General features: G+C 38.6%; 1 long non-coding RNA gene across 8 annotated transcripts in view; it reads right to left on the bottom strand.

The window, feature by feature from the left end:
• The window catches only part of LOC143160413 (uncharacterized), an 81,960-nt gene that overhangs the window by 34,388 nt on the left and 27,595 nt on the right, over positions 1 to 19,977 (bottom strand). For 5 of the 8 annotated variants that reach the window (XR_012995374.1, XR_012995373.1, XR_012995372.1 and 2 more), the window contains one exon: positions 8,542 to 8,730. This is a non-coding gene — a long non-coding RNA (uncharacterized LOC143160413). Of the gene's footprint in view, positions 1 to 4,171; positions 4,364 to 8,541; positions 8,731 to 12,143; positions 12,230 to 19,977 lie in introns of those variants that run through there. The other 3 variants (XR_012995376.1, XR_012995377.1, XR_012995378.1) reach the window with 2 other exon arrangements.

Here is a 19,977-nt window from a genome sequence, read left to right as displayed (position 1 = left end):
TGACCTAGATATGTGCCCTAATTTAACACAGTTTCCTGTAGTTGCCCTCGACCTTGTATACATTTTCTTTTCTTCTGTATAACTTGTAGACAGTCTATACACAGCACGCTAAGGAGGATCCTTACGGCTTGCCTTTCTACAAAATAAACACAAATTACAACACAAGCCCCTAATTAAATCCCACAGCATAAAAATGCCCTCAGCCCTTATCTGGAATGCTTTGCCTTGTGCTTTTCTGAGGGGCGGGTAAAGGCTAAAGCTTAAGGAAGCAGAGCGCATCAATGGTTAACACCATCTCTCTGACACGTAAATGCAGACCAACATCACTGAAATGCTTTTGGGCTTTGAGTAGTGTTGCCACATGTATATCTCCCTAAAAAAAAAAAACAAACACAAATGGAGTAAGCCCTCTGAGAATTTGCAGGTAACAAATACACAGAGTTGTTAAATTTACTCGAGCGCTAAGAACCCTCATTCAGTTTTCCTGCTTCTCCCAGCATGAGCAATAACAGCCATGGGTCAAACCCTTGTAAATATTATGCACACAGAGTAAAATCGGAGTGGGTACAGCTTCTTTTCTACTGAAAAAACCTCTAAAATACAGTTCTCTGATCCTTTAGGATCCTTTGTTGGAGAATTCAAATGGAGGTCTCCATCCCCTAGGAAATAGTTGCCTATCATATTGCCCTAAATCTATTGAATAGATTGAACCCATGAAGCTAGGTTGCTGCAATTAATTTAATAAACTTAAATGAACTTGCATATGTTATACATTATTAATAATATTTTTAAATAAATGTGCATTTTCAGGTTAAAATGAAAAATCTGCAGATTTTTTAAGTCCATTTTTTCAAAGTTACTTTTTTCCCAAAGTTTAGCCCCAAAAGTTACAAATTCTTTGGGTGATAAATTTCTTTATTCAAATATATTTATTTATTTTAGTAAAGAATTTTAGTTTCATTGCATTTTTCTGGTTTTTATATTTCAAAACACAAAATCTTTACCAAAGCAGTTCCCAAAAATAGTAGCGAGTTAGTTAAATAACAAAACTCCTCTAAGCATGTTAAAACATCAAGATTAATTTTTAAAATAATTGGCTTTTTTCTGCAGCTCTGTTTATTACTTTTATTACTGTAAATTACATTTATTGTATCTTCATATATTTCCAGTTCCCTTATTTAGTTGAACACTTTCATTCTGTTTCCTTTCCAGGAGCAGATATCTACAGTCCCCAGAGGGCATGTGGGCCCCATAAGTAATAAGTACTCACTGTGTAAGTCCTTAGGTCACTATGGCCCCTGCCCCAAGGTGCTCAAAGTGAATAATAGTGCAATATTAAACAGTGGCACTCCAGTGCTCTGTATTTGTGTGCTTCACATGAACCTAAATGTGACCCCATGGACTTAGATGACTCCCATTAGCTGAGGGACATCTTTCAAGGAGCAGATGACTCCCTGTTCATTGAACAGTAGTTTGGCAGCTCACCTATGGACAATGTCTTCAGCTCTTCAGTTAACTTCCATCTGGGTCCCTGGAGAACACAACTTTATTCACACAGCTATAAGACTCTGACTTACAATCTGCTCCTGCAAGATAACCTCTTCTTAATTGGGTGTGTTGTGGGCTTTTCTTTGGCCGATGACTCTAGTTATCACTTTGCAGCCTGCCTGAAAAAGGGCCTAGAACCTCTTAATGAACACTTTGTCTAGGCTTCCTGTCTCCTCTGTCACTGAATGACTAATTACTAATTTCCAGCTATGAATAATTTACATTACATCCTACTTCTTAACCCCAAGGGTATTTCCTTGAATTTATGTGCTTTAGATTTCTGGAGACATCTTCATGCTCCTGCGAAGGCTTCACCGAACACCTGTCTGAAATAAACAGCAATTTTCCAAACAACTATTTTTAAACATTTGACATCAGTCATAGAAATTAAGAAATTTATCTCTGAGTGCTCTGCAAAGTCTAATGTGTCAGATTTTTCTTTTTTCTTTCAAAACTTCTGGTTTTCCAAAGAGCTAAGTAGCTGCACTTCCCCACACGCTAGTTCTTCACTAATCCTCTAGTCTTCCCCCGAAATCTCTCTGCAGAGCCTGGATTATGATTATTGCAATAGATGTTCTGGCTGCTACCAGCCGACCTGGTTATTTCATTACGCTTTTTATCACAATCATTTCTAGTGATCTGGGCTGACTATGAACGCCCAAGGGGATGTTTTTCCAAACATGTAATTATTCTCAGTTTTCCACTTCAATTGCCAGGACTAAACCCCTGGCCGGTCTCTTGATTAGTTAGAATTAGAGCCTGTGGCTCCGTGCTGTTGATCTCTCTTGCCTGCCTGACCTAAATTCCATTGTACACCTGCCATTATGCATTTGCTTAAATCTGGAACAAATACTGGTACTTGATGTACTGCCAGTCTCAGTTTTTAATTTGGGGAGCTGACTGGGTAAGGTAATTTGTCTCTGCATCAACTTGTGGACCTGCCACTGAACCACCGTGCACGTGCTTCTGAGTCAACAAAGCTCACTGGGATGGAGGGCACGTCAGAGGGCGCAGCCTTTGCCCAGCACCGCTCACTCCTCACATGTGCAACAGCACACGACTGCTTCAAATACGGCTGCTTGTGATGCTGCTCCTGTTTTCAGCTGGCACTCCATACGCAGGAAAGTCTGAACGCATAAAATGAGCACAACACTCAGAGAGAAGTTGTGGATTAAAAAAAATACCATGGAACAAATACCTTCTGTAGAAGTCATATTTAAAAGAGCCCAGTGTAGTTCAAAGCAAAAAGAAGTTTCTTGGAGAAATATGCTCACTGATTCTAAATAGCTGTGCTTAGTTAGAAGGGATTTGTAGCCTCATTATATTTTTTTTTAATTACATGATATAATCAATGTTTTGCTCTTACAAATAATAACATAAACATTACCCAGCCAAAGCCTTGGAACAAACTGTGCCTCAGAGGCAGGAGGCAGCTAAGGTACTTTCAACAGCTGGTGACAGCTCTGTGGCTATGAAGTAGGGAGCTGCAGTTCTTGCCACTTTCAGGTGAAGCTGTAGAATATTTTTTTTTACTTCTGTAACTCAAACTAATATATCCTTAGAGCAGTTGGTCAGAAATCTGACATACCCAGAAATTAGTGAACACTAGAACATTTTGGTCCAAAGAACTTGGATGGAGTCATAACTGGAGTTCAACTGGAAAAGTCCACCATATACACCAGTCCTATCCAGCACAGCATTTGACACTGCTGTCCTCTAAAATAGGATCTTTTGGGATGTTCTTGCAGCAGGGCAAAGCTCTACTCTTCATTTTCACAAGACAACAACAGGGCCAAAATGATGGGCCAGTTGCCAAAGTGTAAGTAATTCTGGACACCTGGAGGTCCATGCAACAGGTGGAGCAACCTATTCTTGGAATTAGGCACCTAAATTCTGCCAAAATCCCATTTGGGTGTCTAAATCCTTGAGTGGATCTGACCAAGGTGACATGATGATCTAAGATGTCTAGAATTTAAAGACTTCCTCTATTCTTGGAATACCTAAAAAAATCAGATTCTCCTTTTCTGATAAGAAAAATATTATCTCCAATATGAGATTTTATTTTAATAAAATCTACTGAAATGTACAAACGAGTAGTTTAATTAAAATCAGGACAATGGGAAGACTTTCCATGTAGTCAGAAATATTCATGGCTCAAACTGAATGAAACACATATTAATTAATCACTGCAACATATAAGTTCAAATAACGGTGCAACCAGAAATAAAACTATTGACAGAAAAAATTGAGAAAATTATTAGGACAGATAGTAAAATGAATTCTTTGTGTCAATGTGCCATCAGTAGTTTTTCAGGTGACTATAAATCTAAAATGCTTCCTTGTGTTCCAAGAATGTGGAATTATACAGAAAAGAACATCTCAATATTGTAGGTAGCACTGGGGACTGGAATTAAATCTTCAGTGTCTCCATTTGAAACGGTCATTGTCAAAAATAAAGACACAAGGAAATAAATACTTTTCAATTGTTTGCTATTTGGGCAGAGGCACTTTGTCTTTCTACATGTGTGTGCAGTGCAAAGCTCATTTTGGGTGTGACTGTCCTTTTAAAGGTACGATTAATAATAATATAAATAAATTGTTGGCTAAGTTCTTAAGCAATTCTGCCCTAAATTCTAGTTTTGGTCTCTTTACACTTCAAAGGCAATACATTGATAAGCCATTTTAAACGGTCTCCTCATTTCGCTTATTTCATCTGACCTGTTAGCATGTGAAGTATTAGAAGTGTCTGGGTCCCATCTCCACTGTGCTCAGTGTAGGATTGCCATAAAGATGCAGTCATTGGGGTAACGCACATCTGCAGGAACAGAGGAGCTTCTGGGATTAAACTGAGATAGTTTAACGGTTGAAATTATCAAACCGGGATGACGATTCCCCCATTGTTAGATTATTCTTGTAAATAAGATGGGTTCAAGTCCTTTGACTATTATTTTGGTACTCAATCATTAGATTATTGGATCGGTACTTTCTTCTTTTGGATCTGTTCTACTTTGTATAAATAATTACTTATGCAACAAAATCTGGGTCCCTCACCCTCATGACCTAGCCAGGAGTGGTATTGGTTAGTCTGGCCTCTTTTACTACTAGCAAAATCTCCACCCTGAACTGAACACTTTTTCCTCAGCAAAGGTTTTCAAAAACTTATTTTTCATTCCCAAAATTTTGATTTAAACCTAGGAATGAGATAATTTCAAACCAGCTTTGAAATCCAGAAATAATCATCAGCTAAATTACTATAACATTTGTAAACTGCACCTATGGCACAAAGAGTCTAGACTGGATAAAACATCTGGCCCATTTATTTGGTTAATTCTAGTCTAATTTAAATAATAACAGTTCTTCCATTTGAGACTATATTTCCCAGAGCAACATTCCTGATGATGGTTGTTAGAAGAGATTGGCAACGCGAAGTGTCCCTATTCCCACAGCTCATGAGCACAGCAGGACTAGTAAGCAGCACCATGTCTTATGAGCAAAGCTCTAGCACAAGCTGTTTTTTAGACCTTTACAATTAGTCATGAAGTACTTACGGCAAAATATACATGAGATGAATGCATATGTTAGGGTTTTCAAAGGAGGTGAAGGGGTTAGAGATAGCTCACAGGAAGCTGGTGCCTACGGCCCTGTAGTTTCCCTTGAAAATCCCAGCAAAACATGTTTCTGCTAACTCTCTAAGAAAGAGGAGTAGGGCCTCCACATTGCTGGTGTCTTTCCAGTCAAGTACCCAACTCCTCTGGGGCCTTTTAGCATTGCAGCCTTGGAGACAACTAAAAAAACCAAAACTGAATCCATGCCAAGTGGAAAACAGGACAAACAGCCTTCCAAGAGCACAGAAAACAAAGATGAGACAGGAAAAAATAAACGAGGAGAATGATAGTCCTATTTCATTCTGAAGTGGGGCTTACATAAAATAAATGGTGATGAGATTGCTTTCCAAGTGGAACATGAGAGAGAGAGAGATTGCAAAAGAAAGAGATTTATACATTAAATATCTGGAGTTAGCACTTTCAGTTATGCTGGAAACTCCGAAGTTTCCAAGGCATTTTGCAGTAGACTGTACAAATGCCTAAGAAAGAGTAAAGGTGTCTTGGATCAGGCAGCACCCAATATGTTTATGCAGCCTTGATGGGAAGGGAGGTGTTTATTCAAGCTGCTAGCCAAAATTATATGTGCTAGAAGCTGTTAAGGAAGGGAAAGAATTTATTATTTGTAACAGTGCAATGTTATATGTATAAAAAACCCACCTAAGAAAAATGGATTATAAGAAATTTCAAGCTGGGCTTTCACAAACTGGAGAAGAAAAACAGGGCGGGGGTAGGAAAATACTTAGCAGTGGACTCTTACTTCACAGAAACTCAACAGTGATTCAGTGTGACCCGGCAATCAGGCACTACAGTGAGGTGTGCTCCCATGGAGGCTACACTGCAGTCTCACCCTCCCTCTTTTTCTAGCACTACAGGTACCTCTGTCCTTGCACGCCTGTGGTCATGCTGTGCAACAAGGATCAGAGAATGAACCTAGCTAAACTCCAAATATTTTTTCTTCTGGATTAGATTTCACCCAGGTGAATTCCCTGAATCAATGGACAGCAAGTTTGTAGGTATTTTGGAAAATAATATCTATATATTCCTCTCAGAATGCGGCATCTCATCGTTAACTCCAAAAAGTATATTACTGAAAACTCCATGATCTTGTGTGTTTGAAAAGTTGCAGAGTAATACTGCTAGATTCTGCAGTGACTCAGTGACATTTTCTAGCCAGAGCCTACTCACTCTAAACATTGGAGCTGTATCTCCTTGCTAGACTGAGTTGCATTTCACCATTGAAGTGTAACTCATGTGTAAGGGGCTCATATAATCTGCCTCAAGGAATTATTACTGTACTTAAAGCAAATTGTTTTGCAGGCACTGGGGGTTCAGTTTTATAATAAATCTAGAGTTTCTTTGTCTTGCTTTATTTTGTTTCAATGCATAACATCCACTCACTGGCTTTTCTTCCCCAGATATTTGAATACTTAATATTTTCAAAGCAGGAGGTTTTGTTTGCTTAAGTATAAATATACTTGTATAAATTCGCATACCTCAAAACACACACAGAGAAAGACAGGAAGATGAGAGAGAGAGAGATGGAGCAGAGAGAAAATGAGGGGAGGCGACTAAAGGAGAAAAAAACAGAAAACACAAGGTTTCCCTGGTTAAGTCACTGCTGCTCTTTGACTCGCATTTGTGATGTTTTCAAGGGAGCTTGTGATCATGGTTCTCGAATAGTTGGGAAGATCCAACTATCTAGCAGATGATTTTGTGGACATCATGGTCGAGGCCCACACAGCATGCCTCCCTCTGTCTCCTTTCCTGGCCACAGCCGGTGGCAAGCATAAAGGTAGGGTCTTGCAGAGCATAGGGCGGCTGAGTCTGGGGGTTTTTTTACAGTAAATAAGTGTGGAAATTCCCTTGGATATTGTTTCAACATAAAGGAAAAATCAAGTTTTTAACAAGAGTATTTCTGTCACTTACTTGTCAAGCCAAACAAGGAAGGGGGGGATACTTTTCTGTTGCCCTTTTTCTAGAAATTATCTCACAGGGTGGTCCTAAACTGTTTGCCCAAATCCCAGGGACTGGATCCTTACCAGCCCCATCCAGCCCCATGGGAAAGTCACAGCCATGCAGGCAAAAGAGTTTTGGTTGATCTTACATTGATGGAGGCTATGGGTACCATAAGAAACCAAATGGCTATTCAGCAGATATCAGCAATGTGAAGAAGAAAGGATTTTGATGCAGGCTGTGTTTACATGTTTAGCTGCAGTGTGAGGAATATGTTGCTCCACACAGCAGTTTGCACTTTATCACATGGAAGCGGAATTCTTTGGGTTTTTTTCTTAGGCAAACAAAATTTTGCTGTACTATTCTTAAGACGGCAGTTCCTCCCACTGGAAAAGCCCAGACACCCTAGCTTTAAGTCTTGTGATCTAACCACTTGACTTCCCTACTCAAGCAATTTATTTGTTTGATATTGTAACTCAGTAAAAACAGAAATTACAATAAAATCTTCAAAACATTTAATAGAGTGGATTTTGAAGTTTCATAGATGGAGATCTTGGGAGCCGTTTACCCTGTAGCTTCATTGAAGTACTTTGCATCTGAACAAATTTAAAAACAAATCTATGAAAGGATTTTGTTTTCCGTGATTTAAGCAGAGTTTTAAGGAACACTTAGCACCTACTAGCTTTGGGCTTTGTGTAAATGTATCAGCTGTTGCCAATATTGTTTAATCTGTATCTGTATTACCTTGTATTTACCATCTGTTCCTTGAATGGAACCTCTGTAATAGATTATGTTTAACATTAAATTAATGAAGAAAAATGGACCTGTAATTATGCTTTCTAGTAAACTGTTGTTTCAGCTCTATCTTTAGTGTCATTTACAGCAGGTGGGAAATGGCAAGGGATTTTGTGATGGTGCCTCAGCAGCCAAAGTGGGTCATGGTTAGGCCCTCTGGAAGGTCATTTTCCAAACCAGTCAGTATTATCTAGTGCACTGCTGGGTAAGCTGGTCCTATTTCCAATGCAACGAAAATTCAGTAGAATAGGGCACATTGAATTCCTGAATGATGCCATATAAATAATGAATTGCTAATAGTTCAGTTAAATAGGATACACTTATAATGAACACATCTGTTAATTTGGAGGATTCTACTTGATAAATTCAAAGTTATACATGAGTGAGGTTAAACCTGTTCACAGCCCAGTGAATATACAGAAACTGAGTCTCTGTTCATCAGGCTAGATCAGATGACAGAAACCGAGTCTCTGTTTTTCAGGCTAGACCAGATGGTGAGCCGAGACTGGTTTCACTTGTGTCTGACTCTACTATGCTGTTAAAAACACCTTAAAAAGGCGCTCAACCCTATTCACTTGGTAGATAGCAGTATCAGGGAAAACAGGAGGTCACATTATAACTGGAACCGAATGTCACAAACCAGGATGCTCTGTCTGTGGTCCACCATGGTACGCTCTTGTACTTTCATCTTCCTGAACACTTGCAGACTCCAGCACTCTCTCTCCCATTTCTCCGGCACACGCTTGCAGTCATACTCCTTTGCAATTATCCTCCTCTGTTCAGTATCCTTTCCTTAGAGATCTCACCCCGATGTTGTAGGACTTCAGGACTGGGGGGAGGAAAAAAAAATTAATAACCAAAGCCAAGATGCCACTATTACACCAAAGAACCTTCTCCCATATTTCTACCTATTGGGATATCCTGTTTAACAGCTCTAGTTAAGCCCTTCAGAGACACCCGCTGTGGGAGGGCTCCACGGCCAATTGCATTCTACTTACATCAACATAAGGGATATATAGATATAACAAAACAGTAGCACAGTCAAGTTCCTTCTACTCGAATTCCTCTTTTCACTTTGTGGCTGTGCCCTTCCAGGATCCTTTTTCTTCATCACCTTTCCAGTGTACAGTACCCTTCCATTTTACCACCTAAGAGTGTTTTTTTAAAAAAAAACATTAAAAGATAGCCACCCCCTTTTTTCACAAATAATTTCTAGTTTCCTTTGTCAGCTCAACACCTTTAATTAGCAGGTCAGTGTGGAATAAAATGGAACAGAAATCCCTGTTACACTGTCATAATGACATAGGTCCTAAATACAGCACTAGGCCATTGATTAAGAACAACCATTTTTCTAGACTGAATAAAAATGTTGCTACTTCTGCCACAAATCCGGACTGAATTCAGTGTCTGAAACCTGGAAAAAGGGTTTCTTTAAGCTCTGCTCTCTGGCTGATATTATTTCCAGGAGTTAACGAGGCCCATCCACACTGTACAGTTGAGAAGTGTGCAGCGAGTCCTAAGGTAATGCTCACATGAGACATGGAGCCTTAGACACCAGATGAAAGGAGCTATCTGACTAGTGTCAGCTCAGGTATCTGTGAACTAAAGTCTCTGGCTCTGGGTTGTTAAATTATATCTCTGTGTGGAGGGATACCTGACGCGATACAAAGCTAGAGCAGGACTCTCCTGAAGTATGCCTGTTTGCTCACAAATCAGGATTTATAATTGCTAGAACCTCCTTCATTAAGCCTTGGATGATCATCAGTCATGCTGATGGATGATTCCATTACACACAGACATAATGCTGGAAAAGCTGAATTAACTGTTATTTCATAAAAAAGGAATCCTGTCTCAGAAAATTAAACTGGGTTGAATGTCATGGATCTTAATGGGCTTCCAAAGTTTTAATATGCTACATTCTAGTTGGTATGGCATATGTTATAACTTATAAGGATTAGCTCATCTAATTTCTGTCCAAAATCTTCATTTAAAAAAGGATTTGGGGAGAACATTTACATCCATAGTCAAAGTTGAACTGCTTTACAAAACTCTGCAGTGTCTGCCTGTGAAAAAGGATCCAGATCCCTTCCATACCACTGTATGACACATAGATGAGCTGGGAGACTTGGGAAAAACTTTCTTGTCACATGAATATCCCATGCACTGCTATGAAATGCTGTGTTTGTATCATCATATTCAAGAATGAATAGAGCAATCACTAGGAACACCATTTCCAGGCTTTTTTCTAAATGTTTAGGAAAGCTTCTGTTAGTTTTACACTGTAAGCCCTCACTGGAATATAAAAATACTGAACTGCCATGAGAATATGTCAAAATAACTAATAAATCAGCTATTTACTTTTGAGACAACATAGCATATTGCAGCTGGGAAGGACAAAACTATATTAGTAAGTTCGTATTTCCAAGTGATGTTTTTATTAAGATTTTTCAATTTTAGTTATCTTCAGAAGATTTTAGCAAAGAAAATGCTGAGAACATGAATAGTCGCTGTATCATCTGATAACCCAACCCATTTGTATCACGAGACACCCCAAAACTCAGGAACCCTGAAGCTGTGGTCCCTTCCAAAGAATTCCAGCTTAGCGGTACAGTCCCAAGTGCACATACATGACAGTCCTTTGAAGACTAGCATGTCACATTGAGAAGGAAAAGCCTGGTTCATACATTGTTTTGAAATGTCTTCCGTGCCTCATAGAGAACACACAAACAAAAAGAAAGTAAAAATATACAAATGAATCTTCCAAGAAAATGTTGCAACGAAAGAAAATGACAAAGAATTTCCTTTGTTTGGAATAGTAAATACAAAGAAAATCTCTACAAACAAACTTATTTCAGTAATGATATGAGTTAAGTTCACAATGTAGGTCATGAGATCCTGAACCATTACTTCCATTTCGAGAGGAATTACTGGAAGAAATTCCTCATAACTTTGGTGAAGTCTGTTGTATTTGACAGTATGGCAAGGTCTCCAGCTGACTACAGGATTAACACACACCACCGCTGTATCTGTTTATTGTACTTTCTTCAGGAGAAAACAAGCTCAATATAGAAAGCTGTAACTCTGCACAGATAAAGATGAAGTCTCTGATATTTTAGATATTGGTCATGCAACATGGAGACTGCCATCTTCAGGTCACTAGTTAAACTATAACACAAGAACATCAGCTGGATCTGATGGCCGTTGTGAAATCAACTGAGGGTCATCGCTCCGTTTCTAACGTGTCCAGCAGCCTGCCTCAGCAGGACGTTCAGCACACAGCTGAACAGCACACAAGTCCATCTGGAAGCTTGCTTTGTGCCCGTGGTATTTTTTCCTATGCTTCAATATCCTCTAGTTCACTGATTTAATCTTGGTACTTTTTTCAAGAGTACATGATTATTAAACACTGTACTCTTGAATTTGTCCTAGCAGGATCTAGCAAAAAGCTAGAGTTTTCTATCAACCTTTTATCTGTGACAAGTAGAGTTGATACCTATATGAATGATGTATGTGAAAAGGAGCTCCTATAAGATGCCAGCCACTGCCGCAGTGCCAGCGCTGACGCTGTAGGCTGCATGCTGTGTGAATGCAGCACATCTATTAAAACGCGGAGGAGATTTTTCCCCTGAAATACCTGCAGAGAAAGAATGTCTTCACTTTTACTTTGTATTTATTGGTTTAGCTGAAAAATGCGAAGAAGACATTAAAAACCTTAATTTAACAAAAAGGACACAAGCAGTGTCTTTCAGTGCCTTCTGTGTAAACCTCTGGACATTTTCTGTATGAAGGTGCCTGAATAATTATTTGTTTTCTTCACATATTTAATTGAAAGTGCTTTGCTTTTTCCAGCCATTTCTTCAAGTCACATAGCTGTGACCACACTAATGTCCTATTTCTTCTGTATAGCTGGTATTTCACTACAACACTCTGAAACAGTAGACTGTAAATCCAGGGAGTACACAAGCAAATGTCAAAAGAGGGGATTAAACTGTTAAAAGTGCACATAACTGCTTCCTTTCTTTTTCTTGCTCTCTCTTTTTTTTTTTTTAAAGTCAACTAGAGAAGATCCAAAAAGTGGCCAGAGCCAGCAAAAAAACCCCAGCACTATTAAAGGGAACATGCAAAGGGCCCATTAAACATGGAGCTTTTTAAATGTTCATATTTTATTATATAAAATGAAATGTTTGAGTGTTTACTTTCTTACCTGTTTGGTTTTGTGGGTTTTTTTTTTTTTTTTTTACTTTATTTAAAATCACAGTTGTCATTGTGTTCTTTCCTTTGAGTTTCCATGTGGGAGACTGGTACCACAGCATTGTGAACACTTGCTCCTGAACAGAAGAGGTGGGAATAGTAAACTGTATAAAAAGTTGCTTTAAAAACCATTTCTAATGGTTAGCTTCAAATTCTGGGCCTGCTAGCCAAGAACATGGATGCTTTTTGAATACAGTGGAACTATCTAATTTTAACAGATGAAATAAATGGAACTAAGCATGTAATAAGGGTACTATTCAGTATAAATACTGAATGGTCCAATAAAGATTACCTAATGAGCATTAGATTGCCTCCTCTAGTTACAAAGTAAAAACAAATAGCTCCTACCATTATGCATTAGTAACAGGCCCTCAGGAAATGCCCAAACCCAAACTTCAAAACATCAATCTCCAGCGTAGAAAATTTAATCTTTTATTTACTAGCAATGATGCTGCTAGGTACTCCTTGTATGAATATCAAGAAATCATACTGCCCAGCTTTTCACTGTCTTGAAAGCAAGTGAAAACAGCCATGAGAGTACTTCCAGATGTTAAAGGAACCTGCCACATTTCACGGATTCAGGGTTTTCTTTTTAAGACCATTTATAGAACTTTGGAAAGAGCACAGGGTATCATGTTATTAAAAGGTAAGGAGGAGCATTTTATTTTTACAACAAATTAAAGACATGACTTAGTTTTTTGCAATCACTATTAACATCTGTAGTCCAAAAAGGAAATAGCTCTAGGTACCTATAACTAAATAAGTTCCTACCATTATATTAATGGATTTGCACCAAAGAACATGGCCTAAACTTGGATGTAGCAAGTTGTAAGGCATCCAAACATTCAGCTGGGTCCGATGCTTTTATGAAGTTCACAGAATTTATAACTATTTAGGCTGCCATGTTCAGTGCAATGAACTTTGTGATTCTTTAAGTATTAATTCCCAAACAACAAGAAGAATTAGAGAATGACTTCTCAGAAGTATTGCAGAAAAGGGATATCTCTGTGCAATTGTAGGGAAACATGCTAAGATCACACAACCAGTCTAGAGCAAAGCAGGAGCAGTAGCCAGTATGTTCTGTTATGATGCTTCATACAGCATTTACTGTCTCAAGAAGAACTGAAGAGTATATACAAATGATAAGAAGAGAGAGAGAGGAAGATTAGGAATACCCACATATTAAAATAGGAGTATTGCCATTTAAGATGATTAAGAAATTCCTTTACTCTAAAGTTGGATTTACTTTGACGGGAATTGGAAAGAATGATCAGCATATTTAACAATTAACATGGTCTGCATTTTACATTAACAGGCTGTCAATAAACCAAGTCAGTTTGGTAGCCTTGAGCTTGCCTAGTTCTGATTAACTTATATCTTTTATACAAACATTAACTCACTCCTGGTATGTACTGTTCTTGCAAATACTAATCATGGCATAGATTAGATGAACATGAAATGGATTTAGCATATCAAGTTCTACTAAAGATTGTAGGTGTGCAGTCAACAGCAATGTGCTTGCCAAAGGCAACAAAACAGGGAAAATAATACAGAAAGCAAACCCTCGTTTGCTTAGTTACACAGCACCATAGTCCTACTGTGTGACAAAGAACTTTTATGGCAACTGGCAAGTGACCAGGAGTTTTAATGATCACTCTGTGAGATGTCTCCATGGAATGATCATGGTTAGTCAAAGCAGGTTCTACTCCATGGAGCTGGTGACTGTATAATAAAGTCACCTACAGGTCCTAATCTATAAATTATTCTTGTTAGATGATGAAAGTAGCTGCATTGTTTATACACATATTAGTTCTCCTATACAGGAGCAAAAGTTAGTGCAGGTTCTTACAATGAGATCAGTAAATCATACTTTTCAAAGCCCCATATGCAGCAGGTTGAAGATGCATCTGAAGCTGAGCTTTAGTTCTCTTCCTTTCTTCTCTTTTACCCAAGACAACTTTAAAAAAAAATAGCCATCTGGCATCCCATCTGGCTACAAGTCCAATCTTACAGTTCTGGAGTTGCTTTTATATATCTCCAGCACTGCCTTCATGGAAGAAACAAGAGTCCCTCCTGAAACTTTACATAATTTGGGACCTTTTGGAAGCTCTGAAACAAACCAGAACACAAGGATGGAAATCTACCATTCTAGTTATTAATAGCTCTGAAAAAATTAAATTGTGCTGAAGAAAAATGACAACACCTGTTCTTGCCTTCCAGGTGCTTGAAACAGCATTGTTGCTGAGCTTCAGGGATTAAGGGAAGAAATTGTATTTGACTGCTGCAGTTAGATACAGAGTCTTTAGGGATTCCGAAAACTGCATGAAAACATGGAGGAGAGAGGAAATAAATAGCTTTTATGGAAAGAAAATCAGTCAGACCATCTTTATAGTTTTCCACTCAAACAAGAGAGCATACATGTAAGCCCATGTTGGTTTTTTACAAAGAATATTATTAACTAACAGAGGTGATTTTTCAGCCAAGTATTAAGCTTGTTTTAGGAGACAGAAATCAACATGATTTACAAGATAGAGCCCGTGGACCTTTATTGTATAGCTTCTTACATAGAGAAGGGCAGCTGGTGCTGGGAAGGGCACTACAGAACTCAATGGAATCTATCAATCATTCCTTCTCAAAAGTTGCAAAGTCAAGCCATTCCTTGCATATTGATTTTAATGAAAGGAATTTTATCACCTATTTTCATTCTGTTCACCTGTGAGAGCGGCATCTCATCAGTAACCATCTCCTGTAAATATGTTAACAGTATCTGTACTGGAAAGTTTTTAGTGAGTGTGAGTGAAATCCTTCAGCTGAGACACAAGAACCCTTTCTGAATGGGAAAGGTTACTTTCTCATCAGTGTGGTGGGAATTTGGCATCCTACTCCATTAAACAATGTGAAAAATCTCAACCTGAAATGAACTCAGATGTAAATCTAGCAGCACCCAGATATACCCCATGATGGAAAGCCTTTTAAGCTCACAGCATGAACAGTAGCAGATGAAGCAGTTGGACCAACAGCATAACCAGTCAGTGACATGGGTACAAAAGTCTTGCATTTATACAGTGCTTTAATCAAGAGGAGTTTTACACCACGAAGAGGTGCACAAAGAAAGGCTGTGTGCTTTCCTATTGCAATTAAATAGATGGTTTTAGGCTTGTTGCCACAGTAAATCTCTCCTAAATCCTTTCACCCCACTCCAAGGGTGGGAGTGGGAGGCGCAGGACATGGTAGGGTTAGCCAAGACTTCCATTTCTCCCAAGAGGACTGGGATTGCTTCAGCTGCTAGGATGAGGAACATGGATTTATGCAGCATGTTTGGAATAGCACTTGTGTTAAGTAATATATATTACTTAAATTATAAATATTTTTTTTTCTCTAGCACATGTGACATGGCTATACCATTTCTGGAGTAAGAAAAAAACCCACACTTTGAGTTGTTTAAGATAAATTCACACAAAATTTCTGCATAGTGTGTATGATGCTTCCCCACTGAAGTTACAGGGAGTTAGTTGTATCTGAGGATCCTGGCTGATGTCTTGCTGTTTACCCTTTTGATAACGATGCCAGGCGCTTCCTAAAGTTACACTGCATCAAGAAAGGAGTCAATGGAAACTTGCTGATTTACACCAGCTGTGAATTCATGCAGGCATTTAGTGGAAATATCACATGCTTTTTGTAGTGCAAAAAATAAACTCAGCATTGAAATTGATCTCTGTATTATTCAGGTAGTCTGTGTGTATATAGAGTAACATGATGTCCTGTTGCTCTTTACAGTTTTAAGACATTAACAGGTGACTTCAAGGACAAAAAGTCCTTTCTGTGCCTCCATGAAAAATCATGGGTAGTCAGCTAGTCTGTTTTCCCTAGAAATGTTTTTAGAATAACGGATGAAGTGATACAGAATCTGTAGGTGAATTCAAGTTATAAAGTTATAGCTGCCTTTATGTAAGTCGGGTTATTTGTATCAAGTTTAATATAGCCACAGTTTCAATCCCTGTTATTTTAACTTATTTATTTAAAAATTAAAGAATGCCTTAGGTTGCCTGCCAGCTGTATCACAGCCACACACGCTATCGTGCAAGAGATCAGTCATTTAAAATCAGTGCATGACAAAGTGTAGGAAAAAGAAATATTCCCACAAATGCAAACATTATGAGGGAAGTGCTTTATATGTTGTAAGCCACATAGTCAGCTGGCTGTTTTAACTGAGACATTCACTTCTCTCTCCATGTTTATAAATAGCATTATGAAGGGTGTCTTATATGCTCTAAACTACCCCAAGAACATAATTTTAATATTCCACAATTCATACGTTCATTTACACATGGTGAGAGAATATAATGTTAACATTCAGATATGGAAGCATGTAAAACCCCTATTGTCCTGATGGGAATAATTATGATTAAAGCAAAGCAACAGCAAAATTGACTTCCAAAATCCTGGGTGACACAAGAAGTCACTGAGCTCCACCATGCACCAAAACACAAACTTTCACCTCATTCGTTTAACTTGTTCAGGAAGGTCTCTAGTGTAAAAAATGAACTCATGCCTTGGTTTCTGTGACAGGTCAATTTAGTTTTAGTTTAACACTGCTGGGGAGTTACCTCTCAGGCTGATCAGAATGGCCAGGAAAAAAAAAAAAGATAATAACTAGACACAATCCAATTAGTCAGTCAGGAGGTGATGTCAAAGGCAAATTTCAATTACAGGATGACTATTAACTGTGGTCATGTTAGCCTAAGATAAATACACTCATTCTAACACTAGACATACTAATTTAAGCCTTTGTTGAGGACTTGCTATAACAAAGTGTTAGGCACAAAATGCCCAGAGGAAGCAATCATCATAGCTGTTAGTTGTGGTTGAGATGCTCACAGAGAAGATCACAGTGAAGCCAGCACAGTCTTGGCCTGTTTCAGCAGCCCTGAGGGGATCACACCAGGGATGAGCCAAGAGCCGACCAGCCCTTTTGGCCCTGGCAATGGTTCCTGTATGTAAAACAGGGGAGGAGTGGACGCAAGGTCATGGTCTCCCTAGAAATATCATTATACCAAGGTGACCAGGCCTGGGGACACCAGCTCAGCGGGGGTTTCTTGACCCAACCAGCAGAAGAGGCTTGATCTTCAGGCCCTGATATGTTTTTCCATCCCTAGCATAAATTTTTGCTCAGAAGCACAGGGACTGGTTCCTCATGTAAGGGGCAGCAATGCAGTGCCCAGGTAAGAGGTCCCAAGCTTCAAGCAAATTCAAGTGCAAAGGGAAGTTTACAGACAGAGACATGGCTTTGAGAAAACACGAATGAGGTGGGAAAGATTTGGGAGTGACAGCTCATTTTTAGTGTTAGGAGAAGAAAGAAGGTCCTACTGTGCTCTGGTTATTGAATGTGAGAAAGCTGATAATGAGAAGGCAAGAGAAAATCTACTGGGATTATAGGAAAGAGAAGACTCTTCCAAACAAATGAAGCTGAGTTAATGGACAGGATGGCTTATGCTACACGAATACAGACCTGAGCCTTTGACTTCCAAAAGAGTGGCCTCTTTGAAGAACAAAGCCAGGCACATAACCTATGCATGAGGAATTTACCATCCAAATAACTGCAAAACTTAGCAGATTTCAGGACAGCCGACTCACATTTCCAGGTGAGTCAATGGGACCGCAGATGCTCAGCACTTTGAGAGTCAGGCGTTCTGTCTATCATGATCTGAGTAGCTCCAGTGGGGGAGGAATCTGGTACCACTCTCAGAGGAGCTGAAACGGGCTGATTACTGCTAATCGTTCCACTTCCCACCATATTATCTCCATATGTTTTTGACAGAAGGCTGTGAGAGGCTTTTCCACTTGGAGTGTGCGATAGGCCTGAAACAGCTGAATCACAGTCCTGGATTATTTAAATGTGGCTTAGAACATAGGAAAATCTTAATTTTTTTACTAGGAAAATTCAAGGTAACTAAGCATCCAAAGAAACTTCAGCATCTGCTTTCGTGTGTAATCAGTCATGTGAAAACACATGCAAAGTTTGGACCAGAGGAATACAGAAAGCTGAAAATTGCCAGCTGACTAAACTGGATCCACTGAAGATAAATGATGGGCATCTCTTTTTCTAACTACTCCTTCAAACTTATTTCTCCTCTATTTGACAAAATTAAATAATCTCAGTAAATCATCATCAACCAACCATCTAATTATTTCTGAAAACCCCATGATTCTGCCTTTTTGCTGATCTCTAAGAATTCCATTTCTGCTGCATAGGACTTGAACCTAGAATTCTGTAATGCTTGGTGTTTTCCAGAACTAATTATTACAAATAAGAATGGTTATTTGAGAAATACAGAGCATTAGACGACTATTGGAGAAATTCTGAGTATTTGAAAGGCACAGAGAGTTACTTAGAGGAATAAGGTTCCCCTTGTATGTTATGCTGCTATTGTTCTACAAAATTATATATAAAAGCAACTGAACATCTAATGCACTTACAAAACCAGCTTTAGTAAATTGGTGTTGAAAAGGACATTTGTGAGATTGAGACACACAAAAAATTTTGAGATCATTCAACTGAAATGTCACTTACATTCTATCTAAAACCTAAAAGTTTTGCTGGCATAATTTTATTGGTTAGGAAGACAGAAAAGAAATCCCTGCCTAACCAGCAAAGTTCAGCTGACTAACAACCTAAAATCGGTGTAATGATTACAGCAGAACCCACACTTTTGGCAGTTTAATTTATTTCCTTTGAGGATCCTGTATAAAGGGGTATTATTTTGCCATTTTAGGTTCCATCTCTCCCAGCAATGCTGCTGATAAACTTAATTGATATATCCTTTCTCTTTTATTGTTATGTGAAGGCACAACAGTGAACAATCCTTCCAACCAAAAAACCTCATATACTGTTAATCTAAATAATATCTCCTTAATCTGAACAGTTACAATAAATTTAGTTGGCAATCATGCTCTAGAAGAGATGGAACAATTAGCCTGCTTTACTGGGATAGAGTTTTATAACTCCCATAAAGTGACCTTGTTTAGCCTGAGGTTTTTAGCCATTCGAATGAGGAAGCCCAGCTGAGAAATTTCAAATCATAAATCTTACCCACAGCTTCTCCACCAGATTGACTGTAAACTCAGCTGCAGTAATGCTAGGTAGGTGACAAAATGGCTCCTTTGGTCTTATTAAATGACCAAAGGTATATAAACAGGCACTGAGTAAGCAAAAAAGAATTAATTTCAGGAACACAGGCATGTCGCTATATAATGACCGCACAGGGATAGCAAGACAAACAGCCACTGGTGCAACCAACAACAACTTCTGTATGGTAAAGAGCATCATTTAAATCGGAAGACTAAGCTGGAAGTTCCTACACACCAGCAGAAATCATTTCATGGTCAAGGTCAACCTTGTTACACCATTTTCTTCCATTGTCACCATTCTGTAATGTTACACCTAAATTAGCTTCTAGAGAAGTCCTGTTGGGCCTATCATAAACTTGCATTACACTACCTGCTATGCAGATGAGCATTTTAGTCCGGTCAGCAATGAGAGTTGACAGGATTGACCTTTGAATGGGTTGTCAACGTATCTTCTGCCACCATGTTCTCAAAAATGGATACAGCTGTATCCATCCTAAGGTTTGTCAGGTTGCAGGACAATAAAGAAAAGTTATTTTTAAGTGATATCTTTAATTCAGTTAATGTTCTTATGGGCTGGAGAGTTAAAATTGACAGATGATTTTGTCTTGCATGGTCAATAAATTACGCATCTTTTGCTTCCGAAAACACAGTCTTTCTCATTAAAAAATAATTAATGAAATCTAACAGTACAGAGGTG

Source organism: Aptenodytes patagonicus, chromosome 5 (assembly GCF_965638725.1).
Source record: "Aptenodytes patagonicus chromosome 5, bAptPat1.pri.cur, whole genome shotgun sequence".
Lineage (NCBI taxonomy): Eukaryota > Metazoa > Chordata > Aves > Sphenisciformes > Spheniscidae > Aptenodytes > Aptenodytes patagonicus.
The sequence above is the reverse complement of the archived record's forward strand: the minus strand, read 5'-3'. Positions and strand labels throughout refer to the sequence as shown.